Source organism: Sciurus vulgaris, assembly GCF_902686455.1.
Source record: "Sciurus vulgaris genome assembly, chromosome: 17".
NCBI lineage: Eukaryota > Metazoa > Chordata > Mammalia > Rodentia > Sciuridae > Sciurus > Sciurus vulgaris.
In genome coordinates, this window is record NC_136478.1 from 10,918,346 (window position 1) to 10,934,861 (window position 16,516).

A 16,516-nucleotide genomic window follows, 5' to 3' on the forward strand; every position below is an offset into this window, starting at 1 on the left:
CCACGTAGCCTCAGGAATGAATATTTAACTCGCTCCAGCCATCATTGGTGAATTCCAGCTATGTACCATGATGCACTGGTGATACAACCACAAGGAGAAATGAGCCCATGGTCCCAAGATTAAGATTAACCTGCTCAGGATAATTGAAATACTTGTAAAATACTGCATGCAATGCAACGCACTAAGGATGATAATTAGCAAGAGCTGGCCCAAGAAGTGCGAGGATCGAATGAACTTTATTTTGACACAATACCCATACATATGTACTAAAACCGGGCAGCAAGAGAAGATGAAATGAACTGTCTCGGGAAAGCTGACGTTGAAACAGGACCCAAGCTTTTGTGCTAAATAAAGACATCAATTTGTCCACTCTTCTTGCGTATGGTAAAATCATGATAGGCTGTAAAAGGACATAAAAGTTAATGATTTTGGAACCAAGCTGCATGATGCAAGTGCTCCATTGGGAATAAACAGCCCAGGAGCCAGTCAGAGGATTCTGAGATGAAGGTCAGTTTCCAGTCCATTCTGCAGAATCAATACAGTGCCCTGGACTTGCAATGGGTCTCATAAGTCACAGATTGACGAGGCCATGTATCAACTTCCACCCTGCATGGCTCTCAATGTCTCTCATCGACAAGCATTGCTGAGCAAATATCTGTGATCGGAATCTGCAATTGGACTAGAATATTGCCCACAGGTAGGCAGTGGGCAAACAGGGTGGACAACCCACAGCAAGAAGACCCTATGTCAAATCCAGAATTGATTTCCAGAAGCAAAGCTGAAATTGCTATCAGAGGCTTCCTGTGAAGGTCCGTTTCATTGATGAGGTTTGTGACAATGAAAATCGACATCATCCACATATGGGAAAGTTCCAGAGAATCACACTAAGGTTCAATCTTCTGTTTGATATGGTTTTCTTGTGGCAAAATATTTGAAGAAATAGAACTAGAAACAGAGAAAGAAAACAAGAAGGACTAGGAAATATCATTCATTTCTCGCACGAGTGCTGAGTTGGGCGCTCTTTCCCAGTGCTAACTATAAACAAACAGTAAAGATCCCACCTTCCTAGGAGGGGTCCACCGAGAGGAGACAAATAAACAAAGAAATAAGCTTGGTTTGCATGGTATGTGAGAAGGTGACAAGCACCAGGGAGGAAAACAGCAGAGATGACAAAGCTAGCATTTGGCAGGAGGGAGCTTCATCAGGCTTCATGGCTCGGAAAGCGCTCACTGCCCAGGACAAAGGAAGACAAACACGTGGCTTCACCCCAGCTCCTGTCTGGAGTCTGACCTCTTTGAGCTAGCAGTCAGAAACTATGCCCAGTAGGCATGCTTGGGAAGAAATCCCAGACCCGCTGCTTCCCTCTAGCAATTGATCTTGAGGACCAGAAAAATCCTGAACTCTGATTATCATAAAAGACAACACTGCACAGCACTCCTGTAATCCAGCCACCATGTTCACCAATTTAATCCTCCTGTCACCTCAATAAGGCCTGTTTATTATCATCTGCATTTTTCAAATGAGGAGCCCAAGACCGTGAAGCTCTTTTTGTGAAGAGTGGAGTTGGGATTTGAATTCTGGCCCCACTGAGCTCTTAGCTCACACTACACAGCCTCTGCCAATGAACCCCACATGCTCTGGTCACCTAGATGATGCTGATGTCCAGTCACATCCCTGCATCTGGTTGTCTACCTGATATCTCCATTTGGATAGCTGATGGATCACACGAAAGTGATGCATTTAAAATAAAACTTACTGCATCCCTTAAAACATCCTGCCCTCCTATTTTCCACCTCTGCACACCTGCTCTTATCTCAGCTTCTGGAACTGTCTTTATAAATAGCACACCATTCACATAGCTGCTCCGGCCCAAAACATAAGCCTTGACTTCTCTGTTTCTCTCACATCTATCATTCAATCTATTTGAACCTCCTCCAAGATATTGCCCAAATCCACCACTCTGCAATCCTGTTCGGGCTGCTGTGGGGCCCACCTTCCAGTCTGGGATGGTCTTAAGTCTCTCTACTTCATTCTTACCACCAAAAGTCAATTCTTCCTTCAACAGTCCCAGGGATCTTTTAAAAGTATATATCAGATCACGTCATACCCCTGCACAAACCAGGCTGATGACTTCTTTATTAGTTCAAGACCAGACACAGAATCAATAGCATAGAGAGAGAGAGAGAAAGATTTATGTTAAGAAATTGGCTCCCACAATTGTGAGGGCTTGCAAGTACAAAACCTGCAGGGCAGACCAGCAGGTGGGAAGTTCTGGCAAAAGTTGAAGTCTTGAGTCTAAAGGTTAGTAACTCAAGCAGAGTGTCTATGTTACAGTCTGGAAGAGGATTCCTTCCTATTTGTGGGACCTCAGCCATTGCTCTGATGACCTTCAAATGATTGAATAAGGCCCACCCTCATTATGAAAGATAATCTGCTTAACTCAAAATCTGCTGATTTAAATATAAATCATATCTTTAAAAAAATTTTAAGACTTTCACAACAACATATAGACTGGTGTTTAACCCAACACCCAGGCACCATAGCCTAGCCAAGTTGACACATAAATAACCCTGACAGCTTCCCATTATATCCAGAAAAAGCCTGTAGCTGGTGGGCTTCTATCTTCTTTTTTTGGGGGGGTGCTGGGGATCGAACCCAGGGCCTTGTGCTACCGACTGAGCTATCTCCCCAGTCCCAGCTTCTATCTTCTTTCTCACTTTCTCTGTTCTCCTGGTTACCTGGTCAGCTTGTTCTGAGTACATGACATGCTCTTTTCTATCTGAAAAAAAAAAAAAAAAAGCCTTGTTTTGTTGCTCCTTTTACCTGGGATGCTCTTCCCCCAGACCTGCATGTGGCCCTCTCCCTCACTGAATCTGGATCTCAGCTCTCATACCACCTAATCAAAGAGGCCTTGCCTGACCAGCTTGTGTCACACAGACCAAGAGCCTGTATTGCTCTCCAGCTCCTGGGACCTCCTGGACACAGAGGGACATTGCTTGTTTTCTGTCTCCCCTCCCCCACTGATCATTTAGTGCCATTCCTCAATTGTGCAACAACTTGGTGCTGAAGAATGAAGCTGAATGAGTGATGGATGGGGTGAAAATAGATTTTTTTAATCCTTTGGTAGAAAGCAACTGTGGAAATATTAAGAAACAGAATCAGTTTTCAAATACTTATGATGTAAATGAAACTATTATTTCCTGAAACTTATAATCCATACAACATTCTTTTCTATGGCTTTTTTCTTATTTTGTTTTGTCTGAGGTTCTTGCTAGTATTTTCTGTTGGTGATTTTTTATTTAATTTGAGGTCATGACTCTGAATATTCTTTGCCTCCTAGAACATTGCACCAGGATCAACCCATCTATTAAAGCACACTGCACCGCATAAGCACTTTCCAAAACCAGCAAGCTCCTGGCCACAGAGCCCTGACCTCCACACTAACTGCATTCCAGCTCTGACTGGACACCACACTCACTTTGCTCCTTGTCTAAATATGGTGAAACATGGTAGCCCGTGTTACACACCTACGACAGCATTCAAGCCAGGAATAGTGCTTAGACATAAGGAAGAAAAAACTTAATAAAGTCAATAATAAAAATACATTTACATAGTGACTACCAATGTTCTCTGTCATCAAAGAAATTGTTTATCACTTGTTTATATGTGTGATCCATGAGGATCTTCAATACTCTTCATTCCCAGTTTACAAAGTAAGTAACCAAGAGAAAAATTAAAGCAATCAAATTCTGCCTTGAAAGTTCAGTTCCTGCCCATGGTGACAAGGATATTCCTTTGCAGAGATAAAAGTCAAAAGAATGTTTTGGCTCCAAGCCTGTGGTCTTCTTAGTGACCTGGCCCCACTAGGACAGAATCCTCAAGATGCCAGGAACTCAACACAACTCCACAGGTAGATTCTGGACAGGTAGCCATAAAATCTACAACCTCCAGCTCTCAGGAACATTTTCGCAAGTGTCCAAGGTCAGTCTATAATGTAAGAACCACCAGTACCCCAGCAAGACCCTCAGATCTCATCTCCGTAAGCTGCGTGGTAAGTGAGATGGTGCAATCTCTGGGGGACCAGCAGTTCACTCCTCCAGTACCAACAGGGTACTCTCCCCTGTGGATGAGACTGGGAGGCTCAGTGGTTACTGGAGAGCACCCCACACACACCCCCGTTGTGCAGGGGAGAGTTCTGTCCTCTAGCACTTCACTCTTCCAAAATGAACCAGAGGTTTGGTGAACATCATTATTTCATCTTCCCTCCAGGCACTAAAAAAAAAAAAAAAAAAATTAAAAAAAATCAATGAAATGGGCATTTCCTTTATAAAATGGGAATTTTGTTTACTTGTAGAAAAATTTCCACCCATAATCATCAGAATGGCATCCACCCACCATTACTCACTAAATGTTATCTGAGCCTCACTTTCCTGAGTTGGGCAATGACAGAACCTGAATCCTATAAAATCCATTCCCACCCTGAGGGTTTGTGAGATAAATGCAATCAAAACCCAAGTGAAATCTTTTCTTAATTAAATGAAATATTTTCTATTTAAAATAAATTTTTCCCAGTGTTTAAAAAATACTTACAACCAACTTGCCTTTCCCCCTGATGTCTCCTCTTTGGACTTCCCAGCAACCCCACACACACATGCAGTCTTGTTTTGTGCTGTTTTTCACTTCCTTCGTCTTTTCCTCTTTCTTTGAACAGCAGGTGCCAGAATAACAAGGCAGTATGAAATTTACAGAAACAATGTGTTTATACAGTTGGCTACCTTATCTAAAATGTAATGCTCTTCGACTCCAAATCAGATGTCTTTCCATCTGCTGCCTGGTGCAAAGAATGCTGCACAAGGCTAATATGTTACCAACCAGTTTTTGCACAAAGCTCGGGCCTCCAAAATTACTGCAGTAAAATATAAAAATTTCTACAGACCCATTTGCTATGTCTGCATGGAAACCAAATCATTCTTAAACTAAAATTATCCCCTATTTACCTTATAGGGTATTTAATAAGTTCTCAAAAACTAGCCACAACATTATGAATCCTTTCATTGAAGGATATTTAAACACTTGAGGTCCTCACAGAGCTGAGCGATAAAATGTAATTGTTCTTCCAACAACTAAGACATTTCAAACTTACCACCTTTACTTGTGATATTTGCTTTGTGGTTGTTTTTGTAAAAGCACTCTCTGATAGACTTGTTTTATTTTAACTAAAGTTGAGCAGAAAAGGTTTGTGTTTTTAAATCTGATCCATAGAAAACTCCCATTTGATGGGGGGGAGGGAAGGGTTAGAGTTAGGGTTAGGGAGGGGGGCAAGTATGGAGGAAGGAACTACTGTATAGAGGGTAAAGAGGGGTGGGAGGGGTGGGGGGAAGGGAAAAAATAACAGAATGAATCAAACAACATTGCTCTATGTAAATTTATGATTACACAAATGGTATGCCTTTACGCCATGTACAAACAGAGAAACAACATGTATCCCATTTGTTTACAATAAAAAAAAAAAAAAAAAAGAAAAGAAAACTCCCATTTGATTCTATTGATAAGGCAGAAATACCGGACCTGATTATAAAGTGAAATTACAAGAACATTATGATAAAGAACCAACGCCTGGGGAAAGGGTTCATTTTTCCCCTCCCCTCTGTCAGTCTCTCTTCAGGGAACCTAATTAACCACGGGTCCCTCTCAATTGGATTATAATATCTGTCTCTAGGAGTCTCCCTTTTGAAATGTAAACGTCCCTACGACAAGCTTACAAAGTCAGAGATTCAACAGGTAGCTGGAAAAAGTCATTTCTTCTTATACTTTGAAACTTTCTGAACTCTGGGAATGTAGCTACATCACTTAATTGCTAGGCCAATTAACTGCTGTCTAAACCATAAACTTGTAGGCTTAGTTCTTAGAACTATGGCTCTTAGGAAGGTAAACTCAAGTTATCCTGAGTTGCTCTGCCTGTGGGAAGGCCACTTGGGGATAGGTGTTTTACTTTGTTCTGCACCTGTGAGCTACTTACCGCAAATTCCCTCTACATGGTCTTTGGTCACGTAGGCCAAGAACTCAAAACCACCAATGTCGTAATGGTTAAGAAATGAAGTCAAATTTCCTATAAAAGCCCCAGGTATCCTCAGCTCAAGGCCCAGAACTACAGAGCACTAGCTCAACTGGGTCCCTGGCGTAAATAAACCTGAGTCCTCCAACCCTCTTAGTGATGCCAGGTCTCTCGCTGAGCGTGATTTCCATCGCATTGGAAGATGTAGTTGAGCTTCTCCTGGATTTGGGACACAAGCCACTGCTTGCTACCCACCCAGGTCAATGGGGGAGAGTTGATATAGGTAGCCTTCTGCATCCAGTTGTGTCTCATGGGTTAACCAACCACTTATGGAAAATATTTGAAGGCCTGCGGTGGCTGCAGGTGGCCTGAATACGAACAGGCTTTTCCTTGCCATTAGCCCCTGAACAGTATGAACAACTATTCAAGTAGTGCATACCTTGATTTAGGTACTAAAATTTGTCAGGTATGATCTAAAGCATACGGAAAGACAGTGGCAGTTGTATGTTCCTGCAATCCTGTATTTGATGTTTCTAGATCTCTCTTTCCCTGTGATACCATTACCCCACCCAAATGGGGTTGAGTTTATATGTTCAAGTGAAGGCTTAATAAAAAATGGTCAGGTTCTGGGTTCAAATTCAATCAGTGTTCCTACAGAGTAAATGGATTTATTGTAAAACTAATTCCCGTATCACAGACTTCTCATCAGCCATGAGGACGTCTAACAAACTGAATTCTTGGTTTGAATTTAGCCACGGGGAGCGCCACAAGAAAGAGGACAACAGCAGACTGAATAACGCTTCAAGTTCAATACTTTTACTCTCCCCACTGTGAGTCAGTGGCACCCTGGGAGCATCAGAGGTAGAGGTGGAAAGTCATGTTTCTCATCCTCAGCAAGTTTATTATGATGCCAAGCACCCTAGAGTCCCTCTCTGTTCCAAGACACCACCCCATGACCAAACCTCAGGGTCTGAAATTCCCACCCTCCCCGCTTCCTTTGAAGTGGGACATCGCAGGCAATCACGGAACAGCACCAGACATCTCCCCAGAGCTGAATGGGACCCCTTGGAGTCAGACCCAGGATGCATGTCTGGAAAAGCTCAGGACCTTCCAGCCCACCCATCCCCAACTCTGCTAACAGCTAGAACCACCAAAGAGGGTTGTATTGAATTGAACCTACAGGCTTGTTGAGGAGCCTGGGAATCTGTATTTCTCCACCAGATTGGAAAACTCAAACTTACATTTTTTTTTAAACTTGCACTTTTTTAAAAAAGCTTGTGTTTGTTCTCTTGTTTTCTCCCACTTCCCTTCCTCTTCTCTCCTCCTTCCCCTCCTCCTTTTTCTCTCCCACCTTCAAATAAATTAATTAATTCATTAGGGTTAAAAAAAATGCTATTCAGCTAAATTATCTTACAAGTGAAGATTGTGAATGTGATGGCCAAAAATATCCTGCCTTTGTACACTTTAATATTCTTGACATTTCCAGGTTACACTTGTGAAAGATCAAAAAAGTATGGATACCTAGCATAAGCTTTGCTTATTTTAGTGTGAACACTTTATTACAGGCAAAAACTCAGGGTACCTAGGTAGCCCCAAGCCCAGGAAATATTTGAGATATTTGTAACACTACATTTACATTCCAACAGTCATGGCTCTTTAAATATCTTCTCTCTTCTTTCAAATACTCTTTGCTTATATATGTGTATTTCTGAGAGGCTAAAGGGAATTCTCAAAGGCTCTTTCTTTTTAAATTTCTGCATAATTCTTTCAGCAATTGTTTGGTTTTAAAAACCATGTCTTAAGCCACATTTTATAAATGTTTATGACCTTGCACCTGGATTTTAAGGTTTCGAGACTTGAATTTATATTACATGAAAGTGTTTGGATTTTGTTTTGCTTTGCTTCATCTCTCTAGAAAGCAATGCATACAGGTTATTATTTTAGGAAATGCTCTACTGTCATTTATTTTATTGCTTGCTTATTTTGGTTTTGTCATATTTCTCCCGCATCGTCAAATCTAATTGCTAATTATCCCTTCCTCAAATTTCTTAGGATTAATTTAAAACAAAGTTGATATCTCATTCACTTTGATTTGATGCACTTATTTTGCATAGCAAATATTTATTCCCTTGGTAAGTATTATATACAATATAAATCAAATTGTCATTACAAACTAGAAGTGTATGCTATCTATTGTCTTAACAAGATTACTCTGAATTATTTGTTTTTCTGTCTTTTGTGAAAGCATGTTATTTATTCTCTAAAACTTGTCAATCGTGTTGTTTTAACATATTTTTAGACACTTGGGAATTTTTTCTTGTAAACATTACCACTCTTCATTGTAGCATGGAAAGATCTTGCTCCAGATCTGGAAATATTCTCCATTGATTACTCCAATTAAAAGGTCACTTAATCAAATTGTCTTATTTTGTGCCCTCTCATTTCTTTCAAATATTTTTTCTCATCCATTAAAAATAATTTAATACACATATGAGGAAATGTAAGCCATTTTACCCAATTACTTTGAGATCAATAACACCATCAGGATGGACACAGCATTAGGTTCATGTTCATTTTTATTAAATAAAATGGTCTATTGAATTATAATATACAAAAGTCAACAAATGAAATATGTACTGGCAGACTGACAAATACACATGTAAAAACCAAAATAAACAAAAACGAAGAGTGTATTGTTTCATGAATTTCAACAAGTGAACAGGCCTGTGTAACTACCATTCAAATCACGATCCAGAACACTTTTTTTAAATTTTTTTATTTTATTTATTTTTCAAGACTTTTTCCAGGCACATTGCAATTACACATAAAAGTGGGGTTCATTGTTACGTATTCGTGCGTGCACCAAAACATTTTGGTTCATTCCATCTCCCCTTTCCCTCCATGGGGCCCCCTTCCTCTATGCTACTCTGCTGGTCTCCCTTCTATGCTCATGACAAGATCCAGAACATTCCCACCACGTCCTCTCATCCTGGCCAATAGATGCCCCTCCTAGTTACCAGCACTCTGCTAAGCCCTCATCTGCCTTCTACGATTGTAGAACAACTGATGTTGTTGTTGCATTTGCTTTTATTTTTTTAATGTATATTTTCACCTCGCTACTTTCATGCAATATGTGGTCGGTTTGTTCCTGCTGTTGCCTTGCAGCTTGGCTCCCTTGCTCACCAAACGCAGCACCAGATTAGTAACTCCAAACTCCAATGATGGCAGCCGAGCACCCTAATTAGCATTCAGCATGGTTCTCTTGGTCTTCCCTTCAAGGGACACTAGATTTCATCCCTCCTGCTTATTCTTCCCTCTGGGATGCCACTTCAAATGTGTTCCTTTCCACTTGCCACTTATCCAAACTTTTTTTTTTCCCATAACCTAGCTCAAGCTTTACTTCCCAACTGTCTACATAACAAATATTTCCTTTACCATGATTCCCTCCTTTATTGGACTGTCATCAATTTGTTCAGATGTTATCCTGAAATAGTCTCTGTTGTCTAAGAGAAACTTGTCTCCCTACAGGATAAAATTCCAGACTCTAATAAATGCAGGGTTCCAGAAGATAATGCAAAAGCAGAAAGTTTCAGAGGGGCCGTACAAACCAGAGAAATGGAAAGTTATGCTCCATTTGTGTACAATGTGTCAAAATGCATTCTACTGTCATGTATAACCAATTAGAACAAATTATTTAAAATGCAAAAAAGAGAGAGAGAGAGAGAGAGGCAGGCAGTATATCCGCTCCTGGATCCCTGGATCCCAGGCTGAATTGCTCTCTGGCCAGTGCAGTAGCTAAAATCCTGGTTTCAAGGAGGGCACATTTCCCTTGTCCCCCAGAATCTATGCTGAGGAGCAGCCGTCTAGTATGGTGTCGGTGAAGAAGCATCTGAAAAGGAAACATGCGGAAGCCCACAGCTCTTCCTCATCTCCCAACCCTCCATGTACAGGGTGGGTAGGCTCTAGGGAGACTTTTCCAAAGCAGGATGCAGTCATTTCCTAGAACAGTCATAACAAGCTACTACAAACTTGATGAATTATTAGAAATTTGTTCTCATACAGTTCTACAGTTCAAAAGCCCAAAATCAAGGTTTACACTCTCTGCAGAGGGTCTTGGGGACAACCCATTCCCTACCCTCTGCTAGCTCCAGCAGCTACCCATAATCCTGGTGGACTCTGAGGCTAAAGGTGCATCCCTCCAATCTCTGCCTCCATGGCCTCTCGGTTTCTCCTCTTCTCTTTGTCAAATCTCTGTTAGGAATCTCTTCTAAGGAAACTCCTCTTTGATTTAGAGCCCACCTACACAATCTAGGATGATCTCTTCATCTAATCCTTCATTCAATGACTTCTGCAAAGACCAAAAGTGACATTCACGAGAGTTCAGGAGTTAGGACCAGAACCTTTGTGCAGGTCACATTCAACCCTCCACACAAGGTTTCTGAGAGTACCATAGTAATTTATTCCCCTGAATTCCTCTCTCTAGCAATGGTGTTTACAAGGCATACTCGTTTAGCTTAAGTACAGTAAATTATAGAGCCACCTGCTGCTCCTGAGTCTTTGACTGAAAGGTGTACAGGAAGGACAGCTAAGCGCTTTGAGGAAAAAAGATAAATTCAGTCTGCCCTTGAGGTATCATAATGCGTTAGGAAAAGAAAACATGTAGAGAAAATGTGGACAACAGTGGAAATTCAGTGCCTCGTGAGCAAGAGGAGAGAGAGAGGATGAAGAGTGCCTGCCCTTTCCCCCCCCCCCCCGCCCCCACCCTCCACACACACACACACACACACACACACACCCCCGTCTCTCTCACTGGCACCAACTCAAGCACTGAGGTGTGTCACAGCTGATCCGTGAGCTGACGTTTTGGCTCATCTCTTTCATGGACATTGAAGGCAAGTGGATATATCGCCTTTGCTAAATGTGACCTTATGGAGTTTTTATGAGCCCAAAATCAGAAACTGTCATATTAAAAATAGGCATTTCATTAAAAATGTGGCCATTGCCCAAAAAACTCTCAAGGGAAAGTAAAAGGTATAGGAGCGAAAGCATTGTTTCAAATTTATTTATTTCAGAAATATGGGTCTATGGGCAATTACATACAAAGGAGACATATTATACATAATGTAAATTATGTATAATATATATATAGCACCTCTGTTTAATATAGGAACGAAGATAAAAACATAAACAGTATTATCAGAAAGGTGGACGATATTATCAACCACTTATAATCATGACAGTTTTTGACTTCAGCTTTCGTTAAGTGCCTTTGGATTTCCATTTCTTGGTCTCTGTCCATGACTCTGCCTTTACCCATGCAGAAGTAACATTAAATCACTTTCACGTAAAGACTTAACTTCTATTGCCAGCTCAGGGTCAGCAGTCAGGGCTGGGATGGAAAGAAGTGCTGATTAATAGGGCTTTAAAGACTGGTTCAAATGTCTTAAAACAAAGACAAATACCCCAAATGGTCTCACATCTTTCCAGTGTTTCACAGCTTACAATCACTACTTCTAGTCCAATTATACTGGTCTAGTTTCCCAATGACAAAGGCCTGTTTTCTTTAGTTTGGGGTTTGTTTTGTTTACTTTCCTCTGGTTCGTTTTTTGGCACTTCAAGGACAACCCAAGGATATAGTCAATTTATTGTGGATATGCAGTAACATAAAGAGAATAAGAAAACAAAGAAAGTGACTATCTCCTCAGAGAATCAGGGAGAACATATATTTAAGTAAGAAGACACAGGGAGCACAGGGGAATACCTTGGTAAACACTCAGGCTACTTTAAAAAAGAGGCATTTAGCCTAACATTAGTATAGAATTTTCCATAAAGAACTTCTATCCTTAAAGCATTCATCTTTCTAATCCCCAAAGTTTAGCATACATTACAGAAGAGAATCTTGTTCACCAAAGTTAGAAAGAGGCTACCTATCAATCCCATGCCTTGCCTGCCAGGTGCCCCACACACAGAGAGCACTTCCTAAGTGGAGAATGACCTAAGGTGGTAGAATTATTTTATGGACAGTTCTCACTGTCCTATAAACTAAATGGCACCATATTGTCAATTAATCCAATTATCGACATGAGCTGAGATGCAGATCTCACGTATCTGTTAGATTGGGGTTGATTGCTATAAACTGATTACCTAATGATTTTTCAGTAAAAGTAGAGCCCAGAACCTGTAGGTCCAGAGAATGCATCCTCTGGAAGAGGCCAGCATCTGGCCCACTGTTCTTCCTGGGTCAACCCACTTAGAGTAAATTCTTCTTGTTACAAAGCAATCATTTGAAGAATATATAATCAAAAATAAACTTTATACACCTATAGTTTTTTTAAATTTCAGTCCACCATTTCCCTAGGGAATTCTTCTAAAAGCAGAACCTCAAGGTACAAAAGAGGACTGCCATTTTTAACAAACTATCCATAATACAGCATATTCAAGTCTGCAAAGTAATTTTCAAACAGACAGTAATTACATACAAAACATTTCCGAAGAATGCTTAGCTTCTTTCTCCTTTGAACCAAAACAAGGGCCCATCCATGGAGATTTGGAAGGTGGCGGGGGGAAAAAATGTGCCAATAGTTCTCATGCAGCAATGGCGGAAAGAGTGAGAACTTGTCACAGACGTGACAAGTGGCCAAGCCTCTCAGACAGCCCTCCCACAAATCACCAACCTCAGGAATGCAGGCAAATGGGTTTACTGGCAGAGGTGCCCAAATTCCTGAGTTTACAAGAGACATTTTCTCCCTTGACCCTTTCACTTATTCTGAAAGCTTCTAATCCCCTGTGTTAATTGCCATCCAGCTTAAAATACCTCAAGTGATTTCCACTCTCCTGATCAAATTCTGACTGATCCAATGTGAATAAAAATTATTCTCATTGATTGCTTTGATATTTAAAATGCAAAATGGTATATTTTATTTAATCCAAACAACTAGGGTTATAATTTAAAATTAATGTTTCTATTGAGTCAGATAATAATAGTCATTTCCAAGTACACTTCAGCCTCTGACACAATCTGGGATCTTGCAATCAATCATATGTTTGGTTGATTAACCAGCATCCATTTGACCACAGAGAAGCACTGTAGTTCACATGGAACATACCACTGCATGTTGACGATACCCCACAAGTCATTTAGTATCACCTCCAATTTATCGTTGAGGATACCACAGCTTACATAGGCAGCATGATTTGTCCTTGGTCCCAGGAATGAGAAAGAGCTTGAAATCAAAGTAAACACCTTCTTAAAGTCCAATACCCTTTCTGTCTCAGTAACTGATTTTTTAACCACAGTTAACAACTAATGTTGGAGAATGGTTAATATGATCATTTCTGGTAATCAATATAAGGTACGCAACACTATATATTGCTTCATGACAGGATCAGCACTCCTAAATCTTTCCCCCCCATCAGACATTATGTAAACTTTCTTAGCCAGTTCTTGGTAGTAAGGGTATGATGTTTGTGATGCCATGAGAAACTTTCACCATGGATCCGAGGGGAAGAGGCCCTTAAGAGTCATTAAAAACTCTAACACAGGAGCTGACTAAAAGAGCTGGATTTAAAACAACGAGCACAAAAACATATTCCCCAGATATCACGTCCCTAGGAGAAATGCTGGCTGTATTCTCCTGGGCCTTCTATGAAAATCAGAAATTGACATATTTCTTCCAAGGACTAACACTCCCATCAACTTCCTTAACCCAATTCTAGAAATTCTGAGGCTCTCACAGAAAACACAAGCTTTTTTACTGGGAACAATGTAACAGCAGAGCGCTCTCTTTGGCGGGCATCCTACTCAGAATATGTCCATCGGATTTCACAGTGAGAGGTTTGGCTTCACCTAGAGGCAAGAAATTGTACCACCAGCAGTTTTCCCTGCCAATTCTTCTACATGATAAAGCACATATGGATGCAAATAAGCTAATCCCTCTCTGGAAGAGTAAACTGCACCTGGAAGTCAGTTAATAGGGTGCCAGACAGAGAAGACGTGATTGTGAGGTACCTGGGGGACAGCCACAAAGCAGGCTGGGAAAATCCCCACCTGGGGTGCCTGAGATAACGCCTAGTCATCTACTGAGATAATTGGCTTCTGGAAGGGATATATGCTAATAATAGAATCAAGTCATAAGGTTATTAACCTGCCAAAAGGTTAATAAAATCAATAGGAATATTTGCCTATTGATTTGAGAATTCCTGAAGATGGAAAGCCATCAAAGTTCAAATAAATTCATGAAATGCAAGTCTACGGGTAGATATTATGAATCCTATTAAGTGGTATAAAAAAAAAAGATATTTAGAGAAAGGTCATCCCTTCAAATAATAGAACATAGAAGATTTTCACACAAAAAAAACCAGATGGATCTCTGTAAAACTTGAGGACCAACCTCTATATCACCAAACCACCAAACTAATGTTGTTAGTACAAAATACAAGTGACACAGGAAAGTTTTAAAGAGTTTATAAATCTATGGCCTAACTCATTTTCCAAAATATATCCCTTTTATCTATTTCCCCACCAAGAATTTTCTAATGACAAGGGTGACTTTAAAATATGTCTGTGAGAGTGGGAGAATATCTTTGCCAATCATACTTCAGATAGAGCACTAATCTCCAGAATCTATAAAGAACTCAAAAAACTCTACTCCAAGAATTCAAATAATCCAGTTGACAAATGGGCCAAGGAAATGAATAGACACTTCACAGAAGAAGATCTACAAGCAATCAACAAACATATGGAAAAAGTTCAACATCTCTAGTAATAAGAGAAATGCAAATCAAAACCACCCTAAGATTCCATCTCACCCCAATTAGAATGGCGATTATCAAGAATACGAGCAACAACAGGTGTTGGCGAGGATGTGGGGAGAAAGGTACACTCATACATTGCTGGTGGGGCTGCAAATTAGTGCAGCCACTCTGGAAAGCAGTGTGGAGATTCCTTAGAAAACTTGGAATAGACCCTCCATTTGACCCAGCTATCCCACTCCTTGGCCTATACCCAGAGGACTTAAAATCAGCATACTACAGAGATACAGCCACATCAATGTTCATAGCGGCTCAATTCACAATAGCCAGACTGTGGAACCAACCTAGATGCCCTTCAATTGATGAGTGGATAAAGAAACTGTGGTATATATATATACAATGGAATATTACTCAGCCATAAAGAATGATAAAATTATGGCATTTGCAGGCAAATGGATGAAATTGGAGAATATTATGCTAAGTGAGAGAAGCCAATCTCAAAAAGCCAAAGGACGAATGATCTCGCTAATAAGTGGACAATGACACATAATGGGGGGAGGGAAAGGTTAGTGTTAGGGTTAGAGTTAGGGTTAGGGAGGGGGGCAAGTATGGAGGAAGGAAGCTCTGTGTAGAGGGAAAAGAGGGGTGGGAGGGGTGGGGGGAAGGGAAAAAATAACAGAATGAATCAAACAACATTACTCTATGTAAATTTATGATGACACAAATGGTATGCCTTTACGCCATGTACAAACAGAGAAGCAACATGTATCCCATTTGTTTACAATAAAATAAAAATAAATAAATAAATAAAAAAGGAAAAAAAAATATGTCTGTGATACCATTGATATCTTCCCCCTGAAGATGAGGTTTCTTCCCTCACCTCTTAGAAACTCACTTGTGACCATTAGGAAGTGGGGACAGTATGTTCTTGCTCTAGAGGATTCAGTGAAGGACTAGCCTGAGAGCACCATTCTGGAGGGTGAGTGGACAAGCTCTAATCCAGAGCCCACAACAGTCCTGGTCACTACCAGCTTCAACTCCCAGCCATGTAAGGAAACAATCATGGACATTCCCCCAAGTTTTTAAATGACTACATTCATGGCCAACATCGATGAGAGCTGCATAAGAGATCCCAAACCAGAGCTGCCTAGTCTGCCATTTCCTAAGTCCTGAACCACAAAAGTGTAGGCAAGTCAAACAGTAGTTGGTTTACACCACTAAGTTTCAAGGTAATTTATAATGTAGCATTAATATCTGAAATGATCTATGAAAAGCAATTTTTATCATTTCTCTAAATTTCCAAGTAATAATAGCTAACATTTATGATGTTTTTCAATTTACAGTTCTCAAAGTGTAAGCATATAAATTACCTCATGTGATATCATGTGAGGTGGTACGATTAATACGAATTCCTGAGAGTGAGAAAAATGTTTAATATCCCAACGAGAACTCAAATGGCATGCTCTTATTCCAACACAGTGGACCTTGACACTGTGCTGCCCGGCAAATGTGGTGAAATAGTCTAAGGGGATAAAAGTCTTATCTATTCAAAAACACTAGATGATAATGGAAAAACTAACAATATTGGTCCTTTGCTTGTTGTTTCCAGATTGATCATCTCTTCATACATTTATATGTTCTTATAAAAAAATTTTTTTAAATATAATAAAGTAATTCTTTGCGAGTATAGTGGTAGTCAATTTTGCTTTC